Raw genomic sequence first — 12500 nt, 5'->3', positions numbered from 1 at the left:
TGAAGGGACAGGAGTGAGGGCCTGTTACCAGGAGCTACAGTCTGAGGAAAGGGCTAAAAAGCCTTCACTAGACCCCTGTACAGCTGTATAATGAGGCCCAGGCTTTATAGTGAAGGGACAAGAGTGAGGGCCTGTGCCCATGAGCTACAGTCTGAGGAAAGGGCTAAAAAGCCTTCACTAGACCCCTGTACAGCTGTATAATGAGGCCCAGGCTTTATAGTGAAGGGACTGGAGTGAGGGCCTGTGCCCAGGAGCTACAGTCTGAGGAAAGGGCTAAAAAGCCTTCACTAGACCACTGTACAGCTGTATAATGAGGCCCAGGCTTTATAGTGAAGGGACAGTAGTCAGGGCCTGTTCCCATGAGCTACAGTCTGAGGAAAGGGCTAAAAAGCCTTCACTAGACCCCTGTACAGCTGTATAATGAGGCCCAGGCTTTATAGTGATGGGACAGGAGTGAGGGCCTGTTACCAGGAGCTACAGTCTGAGGAAAGGGCTAAAAAGCCTTCACTAGACCCCTGTACAGCTGTATAATGAGGCCCAGGCTTTATAGTGAAGGGACTGGAGTGAGGGCCTGTGCCCAGGAGCTACAGTCTGAGGAAAGGGCTAAAAAGCCTTCACTAGACCCCTGTACAGATGTATAATGAGGCCCAGGCTTTATAGTGAAGGGACAGGAGTGAGGGCCTGTGCCCAGGAGCTACAGTCTGAGGAAAGGGCTAAAAAGGCTTCACTAGACCCCTGTACAGCTGTATAATGAGGCCCAGGCTTTATAGTGAAGGGACAGGAGTGAAGGCCTGATCCCAGCAGCTACAGTCTGAGGAAAGGGCTAAAAAGCCTTCACTAGACCCCTGTACAGCTGTATAATGAGGCCCACGCTTTATAGTGAAGGGACTGGAGTGAGGGCCTGTGCCCAGGAGCTACAGTCTGAGGAAAGGGCTAAAAAGCCTTCACTAGACCCCTGAACAGCTGTATAATGAGGCCCAGGCTTTATAGTGAAGGGACAGGAGTGAGGGCCTGTTCCCATGAGCTACAGTCTGAGGAAAGGGCTAAAAAGCCTTCACTAGACCCCTGTACAGCTGTATAATGAGGCCCAGGCTTTATAGTGAAGGGACAGGAGTGAGGGCCTGTTACCAGGAGCTACAGTCTGAGGAAAGGGCTAAAAAGCCTTCACTAGACCCCTGTACAGCTGTATAATGAGGCCCAGGCTTTATAGTGAAGGGACAAGAGTGAGGGCCTGTGCCCATGAGCTACAGTCTGAGGAAAGGGCTAAAAAGCCTTCACTAGACCCCTGTACAGCTGTATAATGAGGCCCAGGCTTTATAGTGAAGGGACTGGAGTGAGGGCCTGTGCCCAGGAGCTACAGTCTGAGGAAAGGGCTAAAAAGCCTTCACAAGACGCCTGTACAGCTGTATAATGAGGCCCAGGCTTTATAGAGAAGGGACAGGAGTGAGGGCCTGATCCCAGCAGCTACAGTCTGAGGAAAGGGCTAAAAAGCCTTCATTAGACCCCTGTACAGCTGTATAATGAGGTCCAGGCTTTATAGTGAAGGGACAGGAGTGCGGGCCTGTGCCCAGGAGCTACAGTCTGAGGAAAGGGCTAAAAAGCCTTCACTAGACCCCTGTACAGCTGTATAATGAGGCCCAGGCTTTATAGTGAAGGGACAGGAGTGAGGGCCTGTTCCCAGGAGCTACAGTCTGAGGAAAGGGCTAAAAAGCCTTCACTAGACCCCTGTACAGCTGTATAATGAGGCCCAGGCTTTATAGTGAAGGGACAGGAGTCAGGGCCTGTTCCCATGAGCTACAGTCTGAGGAAAGGGCTAAAAAGCCTTCACTAGACCCCTGTACAGCTGTATAATGAGGCCCAGGCTTTATAGTGAAGGGACAGGAGTGAGGGCCTGTGCCCAGGAGCTACAGTCTGAGGAAAGGGCTAAAAAGCCTTCACTAGACCCCTGAACAGCTGTATAATGAGGTCAAGGCTTTAAAGTGATGGGACAGGAGTGAGGGCCTGTTACCAGGAGCTACAGTCTGAGGAAAGGGCTAAAAAGCCTTCACTAGACCCCTGTACAGCTGTATAATGAGGCCCAGGCTTTATAGTGAAGGGACAAGAGTGAGGGCCTGTGCCCAGGAGCTACAGTCTGAGGAAAGGGCTAAAAAGCCTTCACTAGAACCCTGTACAGCTGTATAATGAGGCCCAGGCTTTATAGTGAAGGGACAGGAGTGAGGGCTTGTGCCCAGGAGCTACAGTCTGAGGAAAGGGCTAAAAAGCCTTCACTAGACCCCTGTACAGCTGTATAATGAGTCCCAGGCTTTATAGTGAAGGGACAGGAGTCAGGGCCTGTTCCCATGAGCTACAGTCTGAGGAAAGGGCTAAAAAGCCTTCACTAGACCCCTGTACAGCTGTATAATGAGGCCCACGCTTTATAGTGAAGGGACTGGAGTGAGGGCCTGTGCCCAGGAGCTACAGTCTGAGGAAAAAGCTAAAAAGCCTTCACTAGACCCCTGTACAGCTGTATAATGAGGCCCAGGCTTTATAGTGAAGGGACAGGAGTGAGGGCCTGTGCCCAGGAGCTACAGTCTGAGGAAAGGGCTAAAAAGCCTTCACTAGACCCCTGTACAGCTGTATAATCAGGCCCAGGCTTTATAGTGAAGGGACAGGAGTGAGGGCCTATTCCAATGAGCTACAGTCTGAGGAAAGGGCTAAAAAGACTTCACTAGACCCCTGTACAGCTGTATAATGAGGCCCAGGCTTTATAGTGATGGGACTGGAGTGAGGGCCTGTTACCAGGAGCTACAGTCTGAGGAAAGGGCTAAAAAGCCTTCACTAGACCCCTGTACAGCTGTATAATGAGGCCCAGGCTTTATAGTGATGGGACAGGAGTGAGGGCCTGTTACCAGGAGCTACAGTCTGAGGAAAGGGCTAAAAAGCCTTCACTAGACCCCTGTACAGCTGTATAATGAGGCCCAGGCTTTATAGTGAAGGGACAGGAGTCAGGGCCTGTTCCCATGAGCTACAGTCTGAGGAAAGGGCTAAAAAGCCTTCACTAGACCCCTGTACAGCTGTATAATGAGGTCCAGGCTTTGTAGTGATGGGACAGGAGTGAGGGCCTGTTACCAGGAGCTACAGTCTGAGGAAAGGGCTAAAAAGCCTTCACTAGACCCCTGTACAGCTGTATAATGAGGCCCAGGCTTTATAGTGAAGGGACAGGAGAGAGGGCCTGTTCCCAGGAGCTACAGTCTGAGGAAAGGGCTAAAAAGCCTTCACTAGACCCCTGTACAGCTGTATAATGAGGCCCAGGCTTTATAGTGAAGGGACAGGAGTGAAGGCCTGATCCCAGCAGCGACAGTCTGAGGAAAGGGCTAAAAAGCCTTCACTAGACCCCTGTACAGCTGTATAATGAGGCCCAGGCTTTATAGTGAAGGGACTGGAGTGAGGGCCTGTGCCCAGGAGCTACAGTCTGAGGAAAGGGCTAAAAAGCCTTCACTAGACCCCTGTAGAGCTGTATAATCAGGCCCAGGCTTTATACTGAAGGTACAGGAGTGAGGGCCTGTGCCCAGGAGCTACAGTCTGAGGAAAGGGCTAAAAAGCCTTCACTAGACCCCTGTACAGCTGTATAATGAGGCCCAGGCTTTATAGTGAAGGCCTGATCCCAGCAGCTACAGTCTGAGGAAAGGGCTAAAAAGCCTTCACTAGACCCCTGTACAGCTGTATAATGAGGCCCAGGCTTTATAGTGAAGGGACAGGAGTCAGGGCCTGTTCCCATGAGCTAAAGTCTGAGGAAAGGGCTAAAAAGCCTTCACTAGACCCCTGTACAGCTGTATAATGAGGTCCAGGCTTTATAGTGATGGGACAGGAGTGAGGGCCTGTTACCAGGAGCTACAGTCTGAGGAAAGGGCTAAAAAGCCTTCACTAGACCCCTGTACAGCTGTATAATGAGGCCCAGGCTTTATAGTGAAGGGACAGGAGTGAGGGCCTGATCCCAGGAGCTACAGTCTGAGGAAAGGGCTAAAAAGCCTTCACTAGACCCCTGTACAGCTGTATAATGGGGTCCAGGCTTTATAGTGATGGGACAGGAGTGAGCGCCTATTACCAGGAGCTACAGTCTGAGGAAAGGGCTAAAAAGCCTTCACTAGACCCCTGTACAGCTGTATAATGAGGCCCAGGCTTTATAGTGATGGGACAGGAGTGAGGGCCTGTTCCCAGGAGCTACAGACTGAGGAAAAGGGCTAAAAAGCCTTCACTAGACCCCTGTACAGCTGTATAATGAGGCACAGGCTTTATAGTGAAGGGACTGGAGTGAGGGCCTGTGCCCAGGAGCTACAGTCGGAGGAAAGGGCTAAAAGCCTTCACTAGACCGCTGTACAGCTGTATAATGAGGCCCAGGCTTTATAGTGAAGGGACAGGAGTGAAGGCCTGATATCAGCAGCTACAGTCTGAGGAAAGGGCTAAAAAGCCTTCACTAGACCCCTGTACATCTGTATAATGAGGCCCAGGCTTTATAGTGAAGGGACAGGAGTGAGGGCCTGTTCCCATGAGCTACAGTCTGAGGAAAGGGCTAAAAAGCCTTCACTAGACCCCTGTACAGCTGTATAATGAGTCCCAGGCTTTATAGTGAAGGGACAGGAGTCAGGGCCTGTTCCCATGAGCTACAGTCTGAGGAAAGGGCTAAAAAGCCTTCACTAGACCCCTGTACAGCTGTATAATGAGGTCCAGGCTTTGTAGTGATGGGACAGGAGTGAGGGCCTTTTACCAGGAGCCACAGTCTGAGGAAAGGGCTAAAAAGCCTTCACTAGACCCCTGTACAGCTGTATAATGAGGCCCAGGCTTTATAGTGAAGGGACAGGAGAGAGGGCCTGTTCCCAGGAGCTACAGTCTGAGGAAAGGGCTAAAAAGCCTTCACTAGACCCCTGTACAGCTGTATAATGAGGCCCAGGCTTTATAGTGAAGGGACAGGAGTGAGGGCCTGTTACCAGGAGCTACAGTCTGAGGAAAGGGCTAAAAAGCCTTCACTAGACCCCTGTACAGCTGTATAATGAGGCCCAGGCTTTATAGTGAAGGGACAAGAGTGAGGGCCTGTGCCCAGGAGCTACAGTCTGAGGAAAGGGCTAAAAAGCCTTCACTAGACCCCTGTACAGCTGTATAATGAGGCCCAGGCTTTATAGTGAAGGGACTGGAGTGAGGGCCTGTGCCCAGGAGCTACAGTCTGAGGAAAGGGCTAAAAAGCCTTCACTAGACCCCTGTACAGCTGTATAATCAGGCCCAGGCTTTATAGTGAAGGGACAGGAGTGAGGGCCTGTGCCCAGGAGCTACAGTCTGAGGAAAGGGCTAAAAAGCCTTCACTAGACCCCTGTACAGCTGTATGATGAGGCCCAGGCTTTATAGTGAAGGGACAGGAGTGAGGGCCTGTTCCCATGAGCTACAGTCTGAGGAAAGGGCTAAAAAGCCTTCACTAGACCCCTGTACAGCTGTATAATGAGGCCCAGGCTTTATAGTGATGGGACAGGAGTGAGGGCCTGTTCCCATGAGCTACAGTCTGAGGAAAGGGCTAAAAAGCCTTCACTAGACCACTGTACAGCTGTATAATGAGGTCCAGGCTTTATAGTGATGGGACAGGAGTGAGGGCCTGTTACCAGGAGCTACAGTCTGAGGAAAGGGCTAAAAAGCCTTCACTAGACCCCTGTACAGCTGTATAATGAGGCCCAGGCTTTATAGTGAAGGGACAGGAGTGAGGGCCTGATCCCAGGAGCTACAGTCTGAGGAAAGGGCTAAAAAGCCTTCACTAGACCCCTGTACAGCTGTATAATGAGGTCCAGGCTTTATAGTGATGGGACAGGAGTGAGGGCCTGTTACCAGGAGCTACAGTCTGAGGAAAGGGCTAAAAAGCCTTCACTAGACCCCTGTACAGCTGTATAATGAGGCCCAGGCTTTATAGTGAAGGGACTGGAGTGAGGGCCTGATCCCAGCAGCTACAGTCTGAGGAAAGGGCTAAAAAGCCTTCACTAGACCCCTGTACATCTGTATAATGAGGCCCAGGCTTTATAGTGAAGGGACTGGAGTGAGGGCCTGTGCCCAGGAGCTACAGTCTGAGGAAAGGGCTAAAAAACCTTCACTAGACCCCTGTACAGCTGTATAATGAGGCCCAGGCTTTATAGTGAAGGGACAGGAGTGAGGGCCTGTGCCCAGGAGCTACAGTCTGAGGAAAGGGCTAAAAAGCCTTCACTAGACCCCTGTACAGCTGTATAATCAGGCCCAGGCTTTATAGTGAAGGGACAGGAGTGAGGGCCTGTTCCCATGAGCTACAGTCTGAGGAAAGGGCTAAAAAGCCTTCACTAGACCCCTGTGCAGCTGTATAATGAGGCCCAGGCTTTATAGTGAAGGGACAGGAGTCAGGGCCTGTTCCCATGAGCTACAGTCTGAGGAAAGGGCTAAAAAGCCTTCACTAGACCCCTTTACAGCTGTATAATGAGGTCCAGGCTTTATAGTGATGGGACAGGAGTGAGGGCCTGTTACCAGGAGCTACAGTCTGAGGAAAGGGCTAAAAAGCCTTCACTAGACCCCTTTACAGCTGTATAATGAGGTCCAGGCTTTATAGTGATGGGACAGGAGTGAGGGCCTGTTCCCAGGAGCTACAGTCTGAGGAAAGGGCTAAAAAGCCTTCACTAGACCCCTGTACAGCTGTATAATGAGGCCCAGGCTTTATAGTGATGGGACTGGAGTGAGGGCCTGTTCCCATGAGCTACAGACTGAGGAAAGGGCTAAAAAGCCTTCACTAGACCCCTGTACAGCTGTATAATGAGGCCCAGGCTTTATAGTGAAGTGACAGGAGTGAGGGCCTGTGACCAGGAGCTACAGTCTGAGGAATGGGCTAAAAAGCCTTCACTAGACCCCTGTACAGCTGTATAATGAGGCCCAGGCTTTATAGTGAAGGGACAGGAGTGAGGGCCTGTTCCCAGGAGCTACAGTCTGAGGAAAGGGCTAAAAAGCCTTCACTAGACCCCTGTACAGCTGTATAATGAGGCCCAGGCTTTATAGTGAAGGGACAGGAGGGAGAAAAGTGGGGAAAGGAGCCAGAAGAGCCGGACTGCCCATCACTAACCTGCAGAGCCGCACTCCACATATATGGCTGCTCTGTGCGCACAGGACCTGTGATGAGGTCACAGGAGGGGAGGAGTCAGGGGTCACATGATCAGGGGCCTCAGTGTGTGCAGGACTCTGCTGTGCTGGTTGAGGGGAAGTTTCTGTGTGGGGTCAGGAGGGGTTTACAGGGTGGATGTAGCAGAGCCGTGTGTGTACGAGGTGTACGCAGCAGAGCCGTGTGTGTACGAAGTGTATGGAGTGGAGCCGCGTGTGTACGAGGTGTACGGAGCGGAGCCGTGTGTGTACGAGGTGTACGGAGCGGAGCCGTGTGTACGAGGTGTACGGAGCGGAGCTGTGTCTGTACGAGGTGTACGGAGCGGAGCCGTGTGTGTATGAGGTGTGCGGAGCGGAGCCGTGTGTGTACGAGGTGTGCGGAGCGGAGCCGTGTGTGTACGAGGTGTGTGGAGCGGAGCTGTGTCTGTACGAGGTGTACGGAGCGGAGCCGTGTCTGTACGAGGTGTATGGAGCGGAGCCGTGTGTGTACGAGGTGTACGGAGCGGAGCCGCGTGTGTACGAGGTGTAAGGAGCGGAGCCGCATGTGTACGAGGTGTAAGGAGCGGAGCCGCATGTGTACGAGGTGTACGGAGCCGAGCCATGTGTGTACGAGGTGTACGGAGCAGAGCCGCGTGTACGAGGTGTACGGAGCGGAGCCGCGTGTGTGTGTGTATGAGGTGTATGGAGCAGAGCCGTGTGTGTACGAGGTGTACGGAGCGGAGCCGTGTGTGTATGAGGTGTACGGAGCGGAGCCGCGTGTGTACGAGGTGTACGGAGCGGAGCCGTGTGTGTACGAGGTGTACGGAGCGGAGCCGTGTGTGTACGAGGTGTACGGAGCGGAGCCCTATGTGTACGAGGTGTACAGGCCGGAGCCACGTGTGTACGAGGTATACGGAGCGGAGCCGCATGAGTACAGTACGAGGTGTACGGAGCGGAGCCGCATATGTTCGTCGTGTTCACAATTGTGCATGCATTGCATTGTTTGGGAGACTCCACCCCTCTCTTGTGTGACGTGCACATAAGAGCTGTCTCTGACCACAAGCCCATACTAGGGAGGGGCCTGTCTGAATCCTGTTCATATTAGACACTGTTCACATGTTCAGGTTTTTAATACATTAGATAGGGACTGCTTTGATAGGGGTTACCTTGACGTGGTGGAGCAGCTTGATGTACATTTAAGTATCAACTAAATACCCTGTATTTGTTATCCAGCACTTGCTGATTACTGCCATTTTTTATTGCAGAGTATTTTTGCAAATCTGTCATTCTGTGTTTTCTTGTTGTATCTCAGTTAGTGGGTGGTGTGAACATTGTCTGATCGACGTGTTCACAATTGTGCATGTCACATTTGTGTTTTTAATCCGTTTTTTTCCTCGCTTTGCATGGTTTGGGAGACCCCACCCCTCTCTTGTGTGACGTGCACATAAGAGCTGTCTCAGACCACAAGCCCATACTAGGGAGCGGCCTGTCTGAATCCTGTTCATATTAGACACTGTTCACATGTTCAGGTTTTTAATACATTAGATAGGGACTGCTTCGATAGGGGTTACCTTGACGTGGTGGAGCAGCTTGATGTTCATTTTTTTCGCGCAAAAAAAGTATCAACTGAATACCCTGTATTTGTTATCCAGCACTTGCTGATTACTGCCATTTTTTATTGCAGAGTATTTTTGCAAATTTGTCATTCTGTGTTTTTTTGTTATACCTTGTAATGAGCCAACTGTAAGACAAAACCTGGAAAAAATCAACTCCGTGGAACAGAAAAGGGATCTGGTCTGAGCTGGACTTTAGGTTATTTATGAAAGAGGAAGACATTGAGGATTTAAAGGACCAAGCAAGAATCTCTTCGAGGACAGACTGCAAACAACAGGCAGCATTCATTGGACATCCAGAGACCTGAGCATCCAAAGGTAGTACCATCCTGCAACCCCAAACAACCTATAGACTTCTTACAAATTAACCCTCTTAGAAATAAGGATTGTAATTACTATATAACCACAAAAATGGAAAACCAAAATTTAGAAGGAGTAAATGAGCAAAGCACAGAGCTGGAGACACAGGACACCAGGGGGTCAGACATGGAGACAACACATGGGCAGAGGAGCAGTAAAGCCAGGAAAGGAATCACAATCAGAGAGAAACCAGAAACTCTTATTGCTGATTACACCAAAGAGGAAGATTTACACAGATTTACCAGTGGAAAAGCCAAACTTCACATGCCACAAATGCAAGCTTGTGTCCCTGTTGGAGGAAAAGTTGCAAAATCTCGAAGAGAGGTTAGCTACGTTGAAGATCATTAAGGAAGGTGAAGAGTTCTTGGACAGAGCAGAATTATCTCTTCATGTTACAGAAAGAGAAGAAATTCGAAGTGCACCTGAAGAAACAGAGGAATGGAGACATGTGACCCAGAGAAGCAGGAGGATCAGGAGGCAGTCAGCACCCATACTGCTCAGAAACCAGTACCAGGCTCTCACGCAGGAAAACGATGAAGAAATACATCAGGATAAGACTTTGCCAACAAACAGCAACCTTGTACGCCTTCAGAGTCCTCCTGGATGGAGAAAGAAAAATGTTGTGAAGAAGAAACGGAGAGTGGTGGTCATGGGGGATTCCCTGTTGAGAGGAACAGAGGCCGCTATCTGCAGACCGGATATAACTTCAAGAGAAATGTGCTGTCTTCCAGGTGCAAAAATTAAAGATGTGTCTGACAGGATATCAGGACTCTTCAGACCTACAGATGACTACCCATTCCTGCTACTACATGTGGGGACAAATGACACCGAAAGAAACGACCTGGAAACCATCTGCAGAGACTTTGAAGACTTAGGCAAGAAAGTGAAAGAACTGGGAGCGCAGGTGGTCTTCTCTTCCATCCTCCCAGTGGATGGCCATGGAACAAGGAGGTGGAATAAGATACTGCAGGTGAACAACTGGCTACGTCGATGGTGCAGTCAGCAACGATTTGGATTTCTGGATCATGGAGAGAACTACTTATACGATGGACTACTTGCTAGAGATGGGGTGCACCTTACGAAGACTGGAAAGCAGGTATTTGGAAGTCGCCTTGCTACACTTGTAAGGAGAGCTTTAAACTAGAACAACATGGGAAGGGAAGCAAAAGACCAGAAAAAGCCATACACCTGACAAATGCTATTGAGAACTCTGCTATTAGAAGTGGAAAGGAAGAACAAAGACGAAAGAACCTAATTAATAAAAATATTGGAGAAAGAGAAACCAATCACAAAATAAAATGTTTCTATACTAATGCACAAAGCATGGGCAACAAACAAGGAGAATTGGAACTAATAACACAGGAAAAGAAATATGATGTCATTGGAATCACTGAAACTTGGTGGGACAATACACATGATTGGAATACAAGACTAGAAGGATACAACTTATTTGCAAGAAACAGACTTGATAAACGAGGAGGGGGTGTCGCATTGTTTGTTAGAAACGCGTATATCTGCACAGAGATTGAAGCTTCAGAGACTGGGAGTTCTGTGGAAACTGTTTGGGTAAGAATACAAGGACAGAACAATGGAAAGGACACCATTGTAGGCATTTACTACAGGCCGCCTGTGCAAGCTGAAGATATGGATGAACTCTTTATGCATCAAATGGCCAAGTTCTCCAAAAAATATGACATAGTTGTCATGGGAGATTTCAACTATCCAGACATTTGTTGGGAATCTCACGCAGGCAAAACTAACAGGTCAAGGAAATTCTTATCCTCTCTTGCTGACAACTTTATCTTCCAAAAGGTAAGGGAGAAAACAAGGGGAACTGCTACCTTGGATCTAATCCTTATAAACAGGGAGGAAATGGTTGAGGAGGTAAAAGTGGCTGGGACCCTAGGAGGTAGCGACCATGCTATTTTAGAATTTTGGATAACTAGAGGCGGAAGACCTGTGAAGACTCAGACGTCAAGGTTAGATTTCAGAAAGGCAGATTTTAAGGGATTCAGAAAGAGAATTGGAGGGATCCAATGGCTGGATATCCTTAAAGACAAAAATGTCCAGGAAGGATGGGAAATCATGAAAAATGAAATTCTCAAAGCACAGTTGTTAACAATTCCGAAAAGAGGGAAGAATAGGAAGCATTTAAGGAAACCAGGATGGATGAACACAAAACTTAAGCACTTGCTAAAAAGGAAGAAAAAAATGTTTATAAAATGGAAAGAGGGAGGCATATCGAAAGAAGAATATAATGCTGTCTGCAGAACCTGCAGGGCACAAATCAGATTAGCTAAAGCTGAAAATGAATTGAGGCTTGCAAGAAATGTCAAAAGTAATAATAAAGGATTTTGGGGATATGTCAAAAGTAAAAGAAAAGTCAAAGATGCTATAGGATTTTTACAGGATGAAAATGATGAAATGGTAAGACAGGATGTTGAGAAGGCTGAACTTTTAAATTCCTATTTTGCATCTGTATTCTCTCAGAAAGGAAATGTAACATCAACTGTTATTCACTGTCCTATTAAGGGAATAGAAGAATCCAGGATATCTATAAACAGAAAGATAGTGAGGAAACACTTAGCTAACCTAAATGAATTCAAGTCTCCAGGTCCAGATGAATTACACCCCAGAGTACTGAAGGAGATAGCAGAAGAAATTTTTGAACCCCTCTCCATAATCTTTGAAAATTCTTGGAGAACAGGAGAAGTCCCAGAACACTGGAGAAGAGCAAATGTTGTTCCTATCTTCAAAAAGGGGAAGAAGGTGGACCCAGGCAACTATAGGCCGGTGAGTCTGACTTCTATACCAGGAAAGATCTTTCAACAAATTATTAAACAACATGTATGTCAATACCTGGATAAGAATGAAGTGATTAAACAGAGTCAGCATGGGTTTGTAACTAATAAGTCATGTCAGACTAACTTAATTTCCTTCTATGACGGTATCACTGATTGGGTGGATCAAGGAAATGCTGTAGATATAGTATATCTTGACTTCAGCAAAGCATTTGACAAAGTCACTCATACAATCTTTATTGAAAAAATGACTAAGTATGAAATGGACAAGGCAACTGTTAGGTGGATTCATAACTGGCTTAGTGATCGGACACAAAGAGTGGTCATAAATGGCTGCACATCCAGTTGGAAGAATGTCTCAAGTGGGGTACCACAGGGCTCTGTCCTGGGCCCTGTATTGTTCAACATCTTTATCAATGATTTAGATGAAGGAATTGAGGGTAAACTGATTAAATTTGCTGATGACACAAAGCTAGGAGGGATAGCTAATACTAGAGAAGAGAGAGAGAGGATTCAAAAAGATTTAAATAAACTGGAGAAGTGGGCAGCAACTAACAGAATGGTTTTTAACAGGGAGAAATGCAAAGTACTACATCTGGGCAATAAAAATGAAAAAAGCATA

The sequence above is a fragment of the Dendrobates tinctorius genome, unplaced genomic scaffold (genome assembly GCF_039654945.1).
Source record: "Dendrobates tinctorius isolate UK_male_01 unplaced genomic scaffold, ASM3965494v1 ptg000017l, whole genome shotgun sequence".
In the NCBI taxonomy this organism is placed as follows: Eukaryota; Metazoa; Chordata; class Amphibia; order Anura; family Dendrobatidae; genus Dendrobates; species Dendrobates tinctorius.
This window is presented reverse-complemented; position numbering follows the sequence as displayed.